This window comes from Phyllobates terribilis, unplaced genomic scaffold, assembly GCF_046119375.1.
Source record: "Phyllobates terribilis strain yellow unplaced genomic scaffold, ASM4611937v1 Scaffold_3__8_contigs__length_932513732, whole genome shotgun sequence".
Classification (NCBI taxonomy): Eukaryota; Metazoa; Chordata; class Amphibia; order Anura; family Dendrobatidae; genus Phyllobates; species Phyllobates terribilis.
Genome location: NW_027362763.1, coordinates 481,479,384 through 481,495,520, shown reverse-complemented (window position 1 = coordinate 481,495,520; position 16,137 = coordinate 481,479,384). Strand labels below are relative to the sequence as shown.

Here is a 16,137-nt window from a genome sequence, read left to right as displayed (position 1 = left end):
ATTGCGACATTAAAACTCATCAAGGAAAATGAAGACTTCCTGGACAGAACAGAAGCATCACTACTGGTCACGGAAAGTGAAGGGAGCGTCAGAGAACCTCCAGAGGCAGACAAGTGTGGGCAAGTGACCAAAAGAAGCAAGAAGACCATGGAGACACCACCAACCACACAACTGAGAAACAGATTCCAAGGACTTGTGGAGGACGAAGATGGCACACCTAAGGATGAGGAACTACCAGCAAGCAAAAAAGAAAAGAGTACCCAGAAACACCCAGAAGCGACAAGAAAAAGGACAGCCAAGAAGGGAAGAAGAGTGTTGGGGGTGGGAGACTCACTACTGAGAGGAACAGAAGCAGCTATCTGCAGACCGGACATAACCGCAAGAGAAGTATGCTGCCTCCCAGGGGCAAAGATCAAGGATGTTACCGATAGGATACCGAAGCTCATCAGTTCCAAGGATGTTCACTCATTTCTTCTGATACATGTTGGCACCAATGACATGGCAAAGAAGGACCTACCGACAATCTGCAAGGACTTTGAAGCATTGGGGAAGAAAGTAAAAGAACTGGATGCGCAGGTAGTTTTTTCTTCTATCCTTCCAGTAGACGGGCATGGCGTCAGGAGATGGAACAGGATCCTTGATGTGAACAACTGGCTGAGACGATGGTGCAGACAACAAGGATTTGGATTCCTGGACCACGGTGTAGATTACCTCTATGACGGACTCCTTGCCAGAGACGGACTACACCTCAACAAACCCGGGAAACACACATTCGCCAGGAGACTCGCAACAGTCATCAGGAGGGCGTTAAACTAGAAGAAGAGGGGATGGGAAGAAAAACGCCGGACACGAACATGCAACCAGAGAACATACTAATGAAAGATATGAAGGGCGACAAAGAAGGTCCAAGACAAGATACTTGGAAGGGAGGTAAGAAAATTTCAAATACAATCCACAGGGAGAAGATTGGAACAAAACAAAATCGTGTAAACTGCGTGCTAGCAAATGCCAGGAGCCTGACAAGATGGATGAACTGGAAGCAGAAATATCTTCAGGTAACTATGACATAGTGGGAATAACCGAGACATGGTTAGATGAAAGCTATGACTGGGCAGTTAACTTACAGGGTTACAGTCTGTTTAGAAGGGATCGAAGAAGTCGGAAAGGGGGTGGAGTCTGTCTATATGTAAAGACGTGTCTAAAGCCTACAATACGGGAGGATGTATGGGAGGGAAATGAGGAGGTCGAGTCTTTATGGGTGGAGATACATGGGGCAAAAAACAATAATAAAATTATCATAGGAGTCTGTTATAAACCACCAAATATAGCAGAAGCCACGGAAAGTCTATTAATGAGACAAATAGACGAAGTAGCAAAAAATAACGAGGTGATTATTATGGGGGACTTCAACTACCCCGATATAGACTGGGAAACCGAAAGCTGTAGATCTCAGAAAGGAAACAGGTTTCTGTCAATTATCAAAGACAATTATTTGTCACAACTTGTGCAGGAACCAACTAGAGGGACGGCCCTTTTAGACTTAATATTAACTAACAGGCCAGACAGAATAACTGAGGTGCAGGTCGGGGGGCACCTGGGAAATAGTGACCACAGCATTATACAATTCCACATGTGCTTCAGTAGGGTGCCCAGCAAGGGAGTCACAAAAACACTGAACTTCAGGAGGGCAAAGTTTGATCAGCTAAGAGATGCCCTTCACCTTATAGACTGGGATAGTATCTTCAGTAATAGGAGCACGGATAGAAAATGTGAAATTTTCAAAACAGTCCTACATAGTCACTGTAGAAGGTACATACCTTATGGGAATAAAAGGACTAGGAATAGGAGGAAGCCAATGTGGCTAAATAAGGAAGTCAAGAGGGCAATGAAAAACAAAAAAAGGGCTTTCGGTAAACTTAAACAAGAAGGCAGCGAGGAAGCGCTAATATCTTATAGGGAAAAAAACAAAATCTGTAAGAAACAAATAAGAATAGCAAAAGAGGAGACAGAGCGACTAATTGCCAAGGAAAGTAAAACGAATCCCAAACTGTTCTTTAACTATATAAACAGTAAAAGGATTAAAACTGATGGAGTTGGCCCATTGAAAAATAACCTGGGTAAAATTATAGAGGGCGATGAGGGTAAAGCAGACCTACTCAATAGCTTCTTCTCCACTGTTTTCACAAAAGAAAACAATTTATCGGAGGAAATTCAGAGTGATAAAGTAAACCCTCCACTAAATATCACCCACCTAACCCAGGAGGAAGTTCAGAAACGCCTAAATAATATCAAAATAGACAAGTCACCAGGCCCAGATGGCATACACCACCGGGTACTAAAAGAATTAAGTAATGTGATAGACAGGCCGCTGTATCTTATATTCAAGCACTCTTTATGGACAGGGACTGTCCCACTAGACTGGCGCCAAGCAAATGTGGTACCAATATTCAAAAAGGGGTCTAAAAGTGACCCTGGGAACTATAGACCAGTAAGCTTAACGTCTGTTGTGGGTAAATTGTTTGAATGATTTCTTAGAGATGCTATTGTAGAATATCTTAATGATAATAACTGTCTAACTCCATATCAACATGGATTCATGAGGGATCGCTCCTGCCAAACAAACCTGATCGCCTTCTACGAGGAGGTGAGCTCACAGTTGGACCGGGGAGAGTCAGTGGATGTTGTATACCTTGACTTCTCCAAAGCGTTTGATACCGTGCCACACAAAAGGTTGATATATAAAATGAGAATGCTTGGTCTGGGGGATAATGTGTGCAAGTGGGTAAATAGCTGGCTGAGTGATAGAAAGCAGAGGGTGGTTATCAATGGAGTAAGCTCAGGGTATGTCAGGGTTACTAGCGGGGTGCCTCAAGGGTCTGTCTTGGGCCCTATATTATTTAATATATTTATTAATGATCTAGTGGAAGGGTTGCATAGTAAAATAGCAATATTTGCAGATGATACTAAACTTTGTAAAGTAGTTAATACAGATGAGGATAGGGCACAGATACAGGAGGATTTAGATAAATTGGGAAGTTGGGCCAAAAAATGGCAAATGGGGTTCAATGCCGATAAATGTAAGGTCATGCACATGGGAAAGAAAAACAGCAGTCACCCATACATATTAAATGGGAAACCGTTGGGGAAATCTGACATGGAGAAGGACCTGGGCGTCTTGGTTAATAGCAAATTAAATTGGAGTGCCCAGTGTCAGGCAGCAGCTGCGAAGGCAAATAGAGTCATGGCATGCATCAGAAGAGGAATAGGGGCATATGATGAGAACATTGTTCTTCCTCTGTATAAAGCGCTGGTAAGGCCGCACTTAGAATATTGTGCACAGTTCTGGGCTCCGGTGCTCAGGAAAGACATATTGGAGCTAGAGAGGGTACAAAGGAGGGCGACTAAGGTAATAAAGGGAATGGAGGAACTAGAATACCCAGAGAGGTTGTCAAAATTAGGCCTATTTACGTTGGAAAAGAGAAGGCTTAGGGGAGACCTCATAAACATGTATAAATACATCAGGGGGCAGTACAGAGAGCTCTCCCATGACCTGTTTATACCAAGGATGGTGACAAAGACGAGGGGGCACACTATGCGTCTGGAGGAAAGGAGGTTCCTGCACCAGCATAGAAGGGGATTCTTTACGGTCAGAGCCGTGAGACTCTGGAACTCTCTGGGAGAGGAAGTGGTGATGTCCAACTCACTTAATGAGTTCAAGAGAGGCCTGGACGCCTTTCTTGAGAACAATAAAATTACATCTTATGCTTAGTGATAGTTAATTAATCCAGGGATTTAATCTGACTGCCAGATTGGAGTCGGGAAGTGAATTTTTCCTCAATGATGTAAATTGGCCTATACCGCATGGGTTTTTTTTGCCTTCCCCTGGATCAACGCTGCGGAATAGCTGCAGTGCACAAGAAATAGGCTGAACTCGATGGACGCTTGTCTTTTTTCGGCCTTATAAACTATGTAACTATGTAACTATGTAAAAGACGTAGTGGTCGGAGGGCCTCCTAAAAAAAAATGCTTCCATTATTAGGAAGTGGGTCTCCCATACTGTTTGCCTATGCAGTGAAGCAACGGTTGCCAAAAATTTGGAGGAACTCCAATGCCCCTTGTAAGAGACGTAGAGGTCGGAGGGTCTCCTGAAACCAATGCTCCATTAGGAAGTGGGTCTCCCCTACTGTTTGCCTATGAAGTGAAGCAATGGCTGCCAAAAATTTGGAGGAACTCCAATGCCCCTTGCAAGAGACATAGAGGTCGGAGGGCCTCCTGAAAAAAATGCTACCATTGTTAGGAAGGGGTCTCCCATACTGTTTGCCTATGCAGTGAATGCAACGGCTGCCAAAAATTTGGAGGAACTTCAATGCCTTTTGCAAGAGACGTAGATATGGTGATATGGTAGATATGGTGATGATATGGTGGTGGAAAATGAGGATGAGGAGAAGGAGGAGGACAAGAGCAAATAGACAAAATCAGGAAACGTATACCCATGTCTGGGTGTGAAGACAGAGGTGCATGGGAATAGCGTTAGACCTCCCAAAAAAAAGACACTGTATTTGAGCTTATGTTACACTGCTATCATTCGGTGGTGTTGAGAAGTCTGGCCCAATCCAGCCCTTGTTCATTTTTATCAGAGTCAGCCTGTCAGCATTTTCAGTTGACAGGCGGATGCGCCTATCGGTTATAATTACACCAGCGGCACTAAAAACCCGCTCTGACAAAATGCTAGCGGCAGGACAGGCAAGGACTTCCAAGGCGTAGAGAGCCAGTTCATGTCACGAGTCCAGCTTGGATACCCAATAATTATAAGGCACAGAGGAATCACGGAGGAAGTTGGTACGGTCTGCAAGGTACTCCTTCAGCATATTCCGAAACTTTGCCCTCCTTGTGAGAGTACCCCGCTCATCAGGGCCTGGGCAATGGGAGGGTCTGAGAAATCTGTCCCAGAACTTTGACAATGTTCCCCTGCCTCTGCTGGATTAGATATCTTACTCTCTCACCTGTACTCCTTGGTTGTCCAACAAACTGTGGCCTCTGCAGCCAGCATTTTCAAATGGGAATTTTTTTAATAATTCCGCAACAAGGTCATTCTGGTACTGCTCCATTTTATTAGGCCTGTCCGGCACGGGAATAAGAGACAGAAAATTTTCCTTGTAGCATGGGTCTAAAAGTGTCACCAACCAGTAATGTCTGTCACCCAAAATTTGGACAACGCGAGGGTCACGGAAAAGGCAGTGTAACATAAACTCAGCCATGTGTGCCAGACTTCCATGTCCTCACCAAGAGGAAAACTGACCATGATCTCCTCCTCATCCTCCTGTCCCCTGTCCTCAGGCCATAAACGCTGAACAGACAGTATGACAGTTGTGCAGGTAGTACTGTCTATAGCGCAGGAAACTAGCTCCTGTTCTTCCTCCTCCTCCTCCTCTTCCTCATTGTCACCCAACCCACATTGAGATGAGATGAAGCTGGGCTGTGTGGAATCACCCTGTATGGTTCCTTGCTCCAGCTCATCGTGCTCCGCCTGCAATGCATCCTCTTTAATTGTGAGCGCAGAGAGCGTTTCAGAAGAAAGAGAAGCGGGATGGTGACGTTACTATGGCGTCATCGCTGCACACCATCTTGGTGGAGTCCTCAAAGTTTTGGAGGATGGTACATATGTCTGACATCTATGACCACTCCTGAGGTCTTATGTGTGGGGTCTGAACTGAATACTGACGGCCTTGTTGATGCTGGTGGTCAACAACTGCCCTCTTCTGCTCACAAATCCTTCCCAACATCTGCAATGTAGAATTCCATTGTGTGGGAATATTGCACATTAGTCGGTGAGCTAGAAGCTGCAAATGGTGCTGAAGCACGGCAAGGGCGGCGGAAGTTTTAGCTGACTTTCTAAAATGGGCACATAGGCGGCGTACTTTGACAAGCAGATCCGGGTAGGTTTTGAGAAACCGCTGAACCACAAGGTTAAGCACATGGGCCATGCATGGTACATGTGTGAGCTCGCCTCGCTTATGAGCCGGCACCGGGTTCCGGCCGTTGTCACACACGACCATGCCTGGCAGTACAGTCCGCGGTGTCAGACACAGATCTGCCTGCTCTTTCAGAGCAGTCCACAACTCTACAGCATTGTGTGATTTGTCACCTAAGCATATTAGCTTCAGCACAGCCTGTTGCTGCTCGGCCAAGGCAGTGCTGCAGTGCTTCTGTGGCACCCCTGTGGGTTCAGTCACCACAGAGGTACTGCATCCCCCCCAGAGGTGTGGTATCTCACTCTCAGGTAAGGAAGGAGTACTGCCCGGGACCCTAACACCTGCATCCAACACTACACTACTCCAGACCAGCAGGAAGGGCAAGATGCATCGCTCTCCTGCTGGGCACTGTCCCTGGCTGGAGTGGGGGAACCAAAGTAGGGAGAACCATGTAATAGGTGTGGGTGGAGGAAGTAAATCAGGGGAGCACTTGTTAGGAATAGTATAAAGAGGGAAGCCATCTTGGGAGTTGAGTTCAGTCAGGGGAGGACAGTGAGAGGAGCAGGAGCTCTGTAGGAGCTCTGCTCAGGAGGAGGGCCTGGCCAGAGAGGCCCAAGACTGAAGAGAGAGAGGAGCAGGAGAAAGGCTCCAGGAACATGGAAGGGACCCCAGGGGTACGGGTAGTGCTGGAGGCCACCCGTACACCCGAATCTGCCAGGAGGTGGAGGGGTCAGGTCGCACAGAGGGGACCGGTCCCTAAACTAGCGGAGTTCTTTAAGCCTCAACTAGGAAACCGGAGGCTGCAGTATTTCAGGTACTGCAACCACGAGCCACATCTGTCTCACCAAGAAGGTGGCCATAGAGGACCCAGGGGACAGAGAAGACGTCGCCCGGCAAGGTCCGCGGTCACTGGATTGGGACACTAGGTGTGAGGTGCAGGGAGAAGGAACACACAAAGGGGGTCCTGTTATGTACTTCGGAGGTACCTGAGGGTTGGCTGAGCCCGTGCCCGGTGAACGCAGCACGACGTGGGATGTTATGAGTGAGAACTGTGAGTAAATCCGGAAGACTGCACCCCACCGTCTCTGTCAATTATTACTGCTGCGCCATCACCCCCCTGCACTACACTGCACCACGACCATAACAACAACATCTACACTGCCCTGGAGCTAAGCACTACCTGTGGAGAGCTGAACCAACTCTGCTGCATTTACACCAGCTCCAGAGGACCTGCTCCGCAGCGGCACCTCAATAGAGCTGCATACCACAGGTGGTGTCACAAACTGTATATAAGAACTATAAATCCCCTGTAAATAATATTCCCCTTTTGATTGACCGCCCTGGGTCACTGACCGGGTCACCGCCACTGTGACATCTCCCCTAGCAACGACCGGCCCGGCACCAAGTACCCCACGGCCCAGGGGGCGCGTCACTTCCAGCTTGTGACTGATGTGGTCATTTCGGAGATGGATGCTGAAGAGGAGGAGGTTCAGGAGCTGTAGAATGTGGGGGCAACCCTGATTGTCTCAGGGCCCGCAATCCTCGGCATCGGGAGGACATGTTCCGTCCCAAGGTCGGACTGGGTCCCGGCTTCCGCTATATTAACCCAGTGTGCCATCAGCAAGATGTACCGTCTCTGCCCACAAGCACTTGTCCACGTGTCCGTGGTTAGGTGGACCTTCCCAGTAACTGCGTTGATGAGGGCACGGCTAATGCTGTGCGACAATTGCTCAGGTAATGCAGGGATGGCACACCGGGAGAAATAGTGGCAGCTGGGGACCTAGTACTGAGGGACGGCCGTCGCCATAGGATGTGGAAAGCTTCCGTCTGTGGCAACATTTCGAGCGCAAGCATTCGCAAAATGTGTGAATTTAGTAGTGTGGCCTGTGGGCCGTTAGCTGCATATTTGCACTTGCGTTCCAAGGACTAGGGCAGGGACAACTGAATGCTGCACTGGGACAAGGACAAGGACGTTGTTGCTGATGGTGCTAGTTGAGAGTGTGCAACGACATGTGCAGGGCGGGAGGCATCTTGGCATGCACCATGGACAGGGGATTGGTGTGCACACACAACAGCGGTAGAAGCAGTGGTGTCACCTGCAGACATTGTTTCTGGACCCTGGGGTTCGGCCCACTTAGTCGGGTGCTTTGCTGCCATGTGCCTGATCAGGCTGCTAGTTTTGCTACCCCTGCTGATAATGGCCTGGCAGGTGGTGTAAATGGCCTTTTTGTGGTTATCGGCAGAGTCTTTAGAAAACAACCAGACTCGGGAAGACCTAACAGTTGTACTGGCAACTTCCGTCGTGTTGGCATTACTGGGAATGCTTTCCTGCCTTGTGTTTGCAGCCACCACACTGCTTCTTCCTGCCTGTTGTGCTGCTACGCCTCCCTCCCCCTGTGTGCTGCGGTCCTCGCTCTGTATGTGCCCCTGCCAGGTTGGGTCAGTTACTATATCATCCACCACCTCGTCTTCCACTTCCGCACCCTGATCCTCCTCCTGACTTTCTGGCAATTGTGTCGCATCATCATCATCCACCTCTTGTGACAGTAATTTCTCACCGTTGCCTTCGTGTGACCGTGGCTGCTCCAATATTTGAGCATCGTTACACGCATTCTCCTCTTGACTCGCTTGAAGCTGGCCAGGTGAGAGGCCCGAATCTACAAATGGAAAAGTGAACAGCTCTTCTGAGTGTCCAAGTGTGGGATCAGTTGTCTCCGGGCACTCGGCATGGTGTGAGGAAGAAGGATCAGGGTGAGGAATATGCGGTCCAGACGGCTACTGAGACTTGACCGTGTGGAAGACAGGGTGGTGGTGGTGGTGGTGGCAAAGTGACCTGAAGCATTATCTTCTATTTAATCAACAACCTTTTGACACTGCTCTGGGTTCAATAGTGTTGTACTGCGGTCCCCTAGTAATTGGGACAGGAAGGTCGAGTGACAAGATGTGGGTGTTTGTTGTGGCACAATTTCAGCTTGCCCACAGCCATGTCCTCGACCGCTGCATGCACCATCACCATCACGTCCACTCACCCGTCCCTTGCCACGCACCTTGCCCATTTTAAATGTAGGACAATATTTTCCATGTTCAAGAGAAATGGCTGATTTTGGAACGCAGTTAGATATGATACGTCTGACAGAGAACCGCGGTTTTAAATAGCAGGCCTGTAATTTACTAATATTATTCTTCACAGAGACCTAGTGTGAATAGCTTGACAGACACACTGCAACAGAATGGAAAAGGAGGCCAATATTTTCCAGGTTCAGTTCAAATTTCTGGATTTTTATCACTGAAATATGTAACCGATCTGGCTGTATTCTGCAGTGCTAACAAGCATATACAGTAGAGCAGAAAAATGGTGTACTCTGGATTTCTTTTTAAGCAAATAACCAGGATTAAGAAAAAAAACAATTTGCCCTTGACCCTGATATAGGGGGCTATGTCTACAAATATCTAATAAGAGCAGCAGCAGACAAGACGTTCTATGGGCCCTCTTGCATTATATGCACTGCAGTCTGTCACATACCCTGCCTAACTCCTCCTATCACCACTGAATATATGCAGCTGGATTAGTCCTCAGAAGGACTGTTACTTCAGATGTATATATATATGTTGTGGAATGCCTATACTAACTATAAAGAAGCAAATCTCTCCCTGACTCAGCAGCATCTCTCCCTACTCTGCCTGTTTCCAGGGTAGACTGTGACGAACATAGCAGCGCCAGGTCTTACATAGACCTGATGAAGCTGTGCGGCCAGCCAATCACTGTAATGCCCACAACCAACATGGCTACGGAATTACAGTGCATGGCATGCAATCCCTGCATGTTCATTGGCTCTCTAAAGAGCGCCAAACATGCAGGGCGGGGACCTGAGTTCCTGCCCGAGTAACCCGGAAATACTCGCCGAGCGCCAAGCTTGTCAAGCACCGTGATTTTCGGGCAAGTACCGAGTAGTGGCGAGCACATTCTCTCATCATTAGTAGCCACTATTTCATGATGTGGCCAGTTTAGCATGCTAAACCTGGTGAAATGACCTCTTTAATGCTCTTAACAAATTTCAGGAGTTAGTACAAAGCGATTGACCAGTAATTGATCTGCACAAGACAACAAAACTAATAACATAATTCATGAGGAGTGATGTATAATTATCTCACTAAAAAAAATACAACTTAACTACATGTAGGGTAAATAAAATTGGATCAATAGTCTTATTAAATACCAGGTTGTATCTTCAACTTAAAGATAATGTGTCATTGAAGAAAAATCAAGTATTGAAAAAATATAAAGTACTCATTTTTTAAGCTTTTTCATTTCCAACATTTAAAAACTAGGGTGAGCAGTTGCTGACATTTTTCCATGAAAACCTAGAGTACTGACAGGCTATATTCACACATTGCGTTTTTGCTTCAATTTTTGTTGCGTTTTTTTTTAATGCAAATTAAAAAAGGTTTTTTACAGTACCAACAAAAGCTATGAGATTTCTGAAATATCATGAACACATTTGCTCTTTTTCCAGACTGAATTGGAAAACTGCTGCTCTTTTGAAAACAGCAGCATGTCAATTCTTTCAGCATTTTTGCAGCATTTTTTTCACCCATAGAAAGCAATGAGTAAGTGCAAAAAACTGCTATCAGTTTTTTTAGCATTTTTGGTGAAAAAAACACAGGTAAAGCAGGATGTGAAAACCATTTATTTTTGTGATTTTCCCAAGTTTAAACCAAACTATCTTGGTGTACTCGCATGAGCATGGCTGTTAGTATTAGCATAGTTTAGTTAAATTGGTGATGTGTAGCGTAAACAATGCCCTACCAACTCAAGGCCCTACCAACTCAAGGCCCTAGCAATGTGTGAAAGTACCAATTCAACTCCCACTGTCCTGTTTTTACATAAAAATGCTTTAAGGTGTCACATACGTCTTGCGTCATTGTGAGACATGTCCATAGAGAATGCTTTCTTGGATTGTGATGAGTCAGCTTTTGCTAAATTTTGGTGTGCTTAGAGTCTGCTTGCATATAAACTGCTTACATGTGGACTGCATGTGGAGCTACAGGACATTTATTGCTGTCATTAGTACCTACAGATGTGGACAAAATTGTTGGTTCCCTTCTGTTAAAGTAAAAAATAATGCCACATTGGTCATTGAAATATCTTGTAACTGACAATAGTAATGATCAATAAAAGATTTCTGAATATCAACTAATGAAAATCAGAAATTGCTTCTAAATAGTGGTTCAACAGAAACATTAAAGGAAAACCCCTAATGAAAATGGCCTGGGCAAAAATAGACAATATTTTGTTGCACAACCTTTTGAGGTAATCACTGTAAAGAAACGATTTCTGTAACTCTCATTGAGACTTTTGCACCAGTCTACAGGTATTTTGCCCCACTCCCTGTGTTCAAACTGTTCCAGCTGTCTCAGATAAGAAGGTGTCTTCTCCAGACTGCATATTTCAGCTCCTCCCACAGATGTTTAATAGGATTTAGATCAGGGCTCATAGAAGGCCACTTAAAAATAGTTCAATATTATTTTCTTAGCCATTATTGGATATTTTTAGCTGTGTGTTTTGGGTCATTATCCTGTTGGAGGAGCCATGACCTGTGACTTGGCAGCACCTTTTACTCCAGAATGCCTTAATAGTCAAGATTTCATTGTACCCTGCACAGATTTTAGACACCCTTGCCAGATGCAGGAAAGCAGCCCCAAAACCTCACAAATTGTCCTGAATGTTATCCTGAATGTTGCTAAGGTAATCTTTTATGTGTATCCCTGTTAAGCCCTATGTCATGACTGTGTTTGACCATGTGTCACGGCGGTAACTCACAAGCCTCCACAGCGCTCCTTTACTCGCAGTGTAGTTTCTCCCCTCATCAGGTCATGCTGCTGAGTTTTCTTCTTGCAGCACTGTTGCATATGCCATTCATCTAGCCTTAGGGGGGCACAGCTGGTCTCTGCAAGAATTTAACCCTGCTGTGTCCTGTAGAGATTAGCTTCCCCGGCCTATACCTTGGTAGCAAGGCCTTTATCAAGCAGCTCCTCCTATTACTCCCTGCCCTAATATTGGTACCTCCTACCCCATTGGTTTACGTTTATGCTTTCTTCAGTATTCCGCTACCCATTACCGACCCGGCTAAATTTCTCTGCTGCAGACCTTGATTAAGTTTACTGATCCTGTGCTGCCTGCCCCAACCTTGGACCGTCTAAGAACACCTCTGTTTTGCATCTCTGTACCTCATACAATGCTTCTGACCCTCCAGTCAGCTGCTGCAGACCCGGGGACTTCCTTGGAGTGGTATCTGGTGTCTACCGGCGGCCAAGCCTATCCTCACCATTGGAGGTTCTAGTGAATACTAAGCATAGGAAAGGGAAAAGGGAGAGTCAGCTCACCAGTGAATAAAGCAGTCCTTTGTTGAGAATGATATCGCACGGAGCCGCCCTGGTTTGGGTCGGGCAAATGCACAGGGAAAAAGGGGTTAAACTAAGGTTTGTCCTGTAATTAGCATCACAGGAGTCTGCAAACGTGTAATCAGTCAGTCTGCCTATTTAAAGACATGGACCCACAAAGTACATTTTAATCAACAGTCTGAAAATAGTATATCTCCTGGGCAGGGAAGAAGCAAAAGAGTATACAGACAGGACTGCATGGGATCGCATCATGTAGTGTCTGTATACTCTCTTTTGCTTCCTCCCCTCTCCAGGAGCTGTGCTATGTTCAGGCCATGTTCCTGTATGGTAAGACACAGCCATTACATATCAGGGGCACATTTATAAGATTATCTCAGCACAGGAACATTTTTTTAACACATCCAATTATGGAAATTATTTTTACTACAAGATCTGTTGATTAAAATGTACTTTGTGGGACCATGTCTTTAAATAGGCAGACTGACTGATTACAAGTTTGCAGACTCCTGTGATGCTAATTACAGGACACACCTTAGTTTAACCCCTTTACCATCTTGGATTCTTCCATTTTTGCATTTTCATTTTTTTGCTCCCCTTCTTCCCAGAGCCATAACTTTTTTATTTTTCTGTCAATATGGCCGTGTGAGGGTTAGTTTTTGTTGGACAAGCTATACTTATGAACGACGCTATTGATTTTTCCATATAGTGTACTGGAAAATGGGGAAAAAATTCCAAGTGCGACGTAACTGCCAAAAAAAGTGCAATTCCACAATTGTTTTTTGGGGTGATTTTTACCAAGTTCACTAAATGCTAAAACCGACCAGCAATTATGATTCTCCAGGTGATTACAAGTTTGCATATACCAAACATGTATAGGTTATTTTTTAATTAGGCGGTGAAAAAAAAATCCAAACTTTGTAAAAAAATAAAAATAAAAAAACGGTGCCATTTTCCAAAACCAGTAGCGTCTCCATTTTTCGTCATCTGGGACTGGGTGAGGGCTTATTGTTTGTGCTGAGATGACGTTTTTATTCATATCATTTTGGGGTAGATACAATCTTTTAATCGCCTGTTTTTGCATTTTATTGCAATGTTGCAGTGACCAAAAAAAAGTAATTCTGCCATTTTGATTTTATTTCTTGTTACGCCGTTTACCAATCTGATTAATTCTTTTTTTATTTTGATAGATCAGGCATTTCCGAATGCGGCAATACCAAACGTGTATTTTTTTTTATTGTTTTATTTTGAATGGAGCAAAAGGGGGGTGATTTGAACTTTTACATTTTTTTTTATATTTTTATAAACATTTTTTTTCTACTTTTTACTAGCTTCAATAGTCTGCATAGGAGACCTGAAGCTGCGATCTTCTGCTCATCTGCTATGAACGTCGGCCACGGGGCGGCGCTAATAGCAAATTGGCAATGACAACCATAGGGGTCTCCTGCAGACCCCGGATTTTAATGCCAACCCATAGGCACCCCGCGATCATGTGACAGAGGTGCCAATGGGCGAAGCTAGTGACGCGCTTTCAGCGCGGTCATGTTAAATTCCGCTGTCAGAGTTTGACAGCAGCATTTACCATGTTAACAGTCGCAGATGGATCGCGATTCCACCAAGGGCTGTTAGGGTCACATATCAGCTGATGAAATCAACTGTCATGTGCCGGAAGAGATGCGGACTCATCACCAGAGCCCACATCAAACAGGGGTAGGCGACCTAGGTCGTAAAGGGGTTAACCTGTCCTTACGGTCAAATAATTTTAAATTTTTTCTAGGTACAATCATTTTTGGCCAAGCCAATTTCATTGATTATCTTTTTTTCTGTTGTACCACAATTTAGAAATACAAATTGCATATAATGTCTAATTTTCATTAGTCCATATTAAAAAAATAAATTGTTTCAGTTACCATTTTAGGTTTTTCTTACTTTAACAGATGGGTGCTGACAATTTTTGTCCACGTGTATAGATGTAGTATGGCACTATAATACATATTTATACAGTCCTGCTCATCATTATTGTCAGCAATGAAGTTTAGTACATAATGCATTCGTGTTAAATACAAAAGAGCAAATGATAAACAGTTTGAAACAAAAAACAATGGGAGGGAAAAATAGAAAATCCTAAAGCTTGCTGTGTCACTGGTATTGGCACCCTTTACATTAATTTTGTATGAAAACACATTTTGACTCGCCTGTGGTAAATCACATAAGAGATTCACCTGTGATTAATTGTCGGTGCCCATGTGACATGAATTAGCCAATGAATGATGACTTTGGTGTTTTAAAAAGCCACATGATAGGCCCTGTTCCTTTGACACAATGGTGAAGACAAAGGAGCTGTCTGAGGACATCAGAACCGCTATTATTAGCAAACACAAGACTTCCAAAGAGTGTAAGGCCATCTCCAAAGACCTTGGTATCCCAGTTTCAACAGTGTGCAATGTTATTAAGAAGTTTGCCAAGCATCATGGAACCGTCAAGAACCTCCCTGGACATGGAGAAAAGAGGAAAATTGACAAGAGATGTCTTCAAAGGTGGGTGCAAATGGTGGAAAAAACACCACGCCAAACATCCAAAGACCTGAAAGTCAATCTGGAACAGTCTGGTGTCATGGTTTCAACAAGTACCATAAGCCGCACACTAAACAAAGCAGAGCTTTATGGGCGAAGGTCAAGGAAGAAACCATTGCTGGAGAAAAGACATCAAAAGGAAAAACTGATCTTTGCCAAAGAGTACCTTGACAAACCACAATCCCTCAGGAAAAATATTCTGCGGACAGGTAAAATAGACAAAAAGAGAGCTTTTGGCAATGCAAAGCAACAGTTTGTTTACAGACAGCACAATGAAGCTTATAAGAAAAAGAACACCTTACCAACAGTTAAGCATGGTGGAGGATCCATAAAGCTGTGGTTTTTTTGCTGCATCTGGTATGCCGGCTTTGACTGTACCACAGGAATCATGAATTCAGACAATTATCTAGAGATTTTAGAGCGAAATGTCCTACCCAGTGTAAGAAAACTTGGTTTGAGTCGAAGATCATGGGTCCTCCAGCAAGACAATGACTCAAAGCACACATCCAAAAGTACACAGGAATGGTTGAAAAAGAAAAAATGGACTGTTTTAAAATGGCCAGCAATGAGTCCTGACTTCAATCTCATTGAAAATCTTTGAGCTGAAATCTGCCATTGGGAAAAGAACCCTGCAAACATTCAAGTGCTTGAACAAACTGCAAAGGAAGAGTGGGAGATAATAATAATAATATGAGTTGAAGCTTATAGATGGCTACAAGAAACGTTTGGAGGGTGTCAGCAATGCCAAATTGTGGGCAACCAAGTATTAGTTAGGGGTGCCTTTATTGCTGCACATGCTGTTTATTCTGTTTATTCTTTGAAATTGCAGCATGGAAGTTGAAAAACAATATTTTATTGTTGTATCACTTTGGACCACTAATTAAAAAATCCTGATGATATAAATTTGATATATTTCCATTTATTTCTGAAGATATTGTACAGTCTATGAAAAAAATGAAGGGGTGCCAATAATGGTGAAAAGCACTGTATATATGTAAATATGAGGATAGGAAAACAGGGGGCTAAGTTTAATAATAATGATTTGCCACTCTAGACAAAATGTTGTTTCCTTTTTTAAAAACTTATGAGGTGTATTATGCTTTAGCAAAAAGGCTTTATTATTGTTATTACTTTTTTTCTAACAATTATACCTAAATACCTTGAAGTACATGAGTTTTGAGTAAATCCCACTT

General features: G+C 44.3%; 1 protein-coding gene across 3 annotated transcripts in view; it reads right to left on the bottom strand.

The window, feature by feature from the left end:
• Positions 1-16,137, bottom strand: part of LOC141259632 (amine sulfotransferase-like) — a 209,187-nt gene that overhangs the window by 35,033 nt on the left and 158,017 nt on the right. The window lies entirely within an intron of this gene.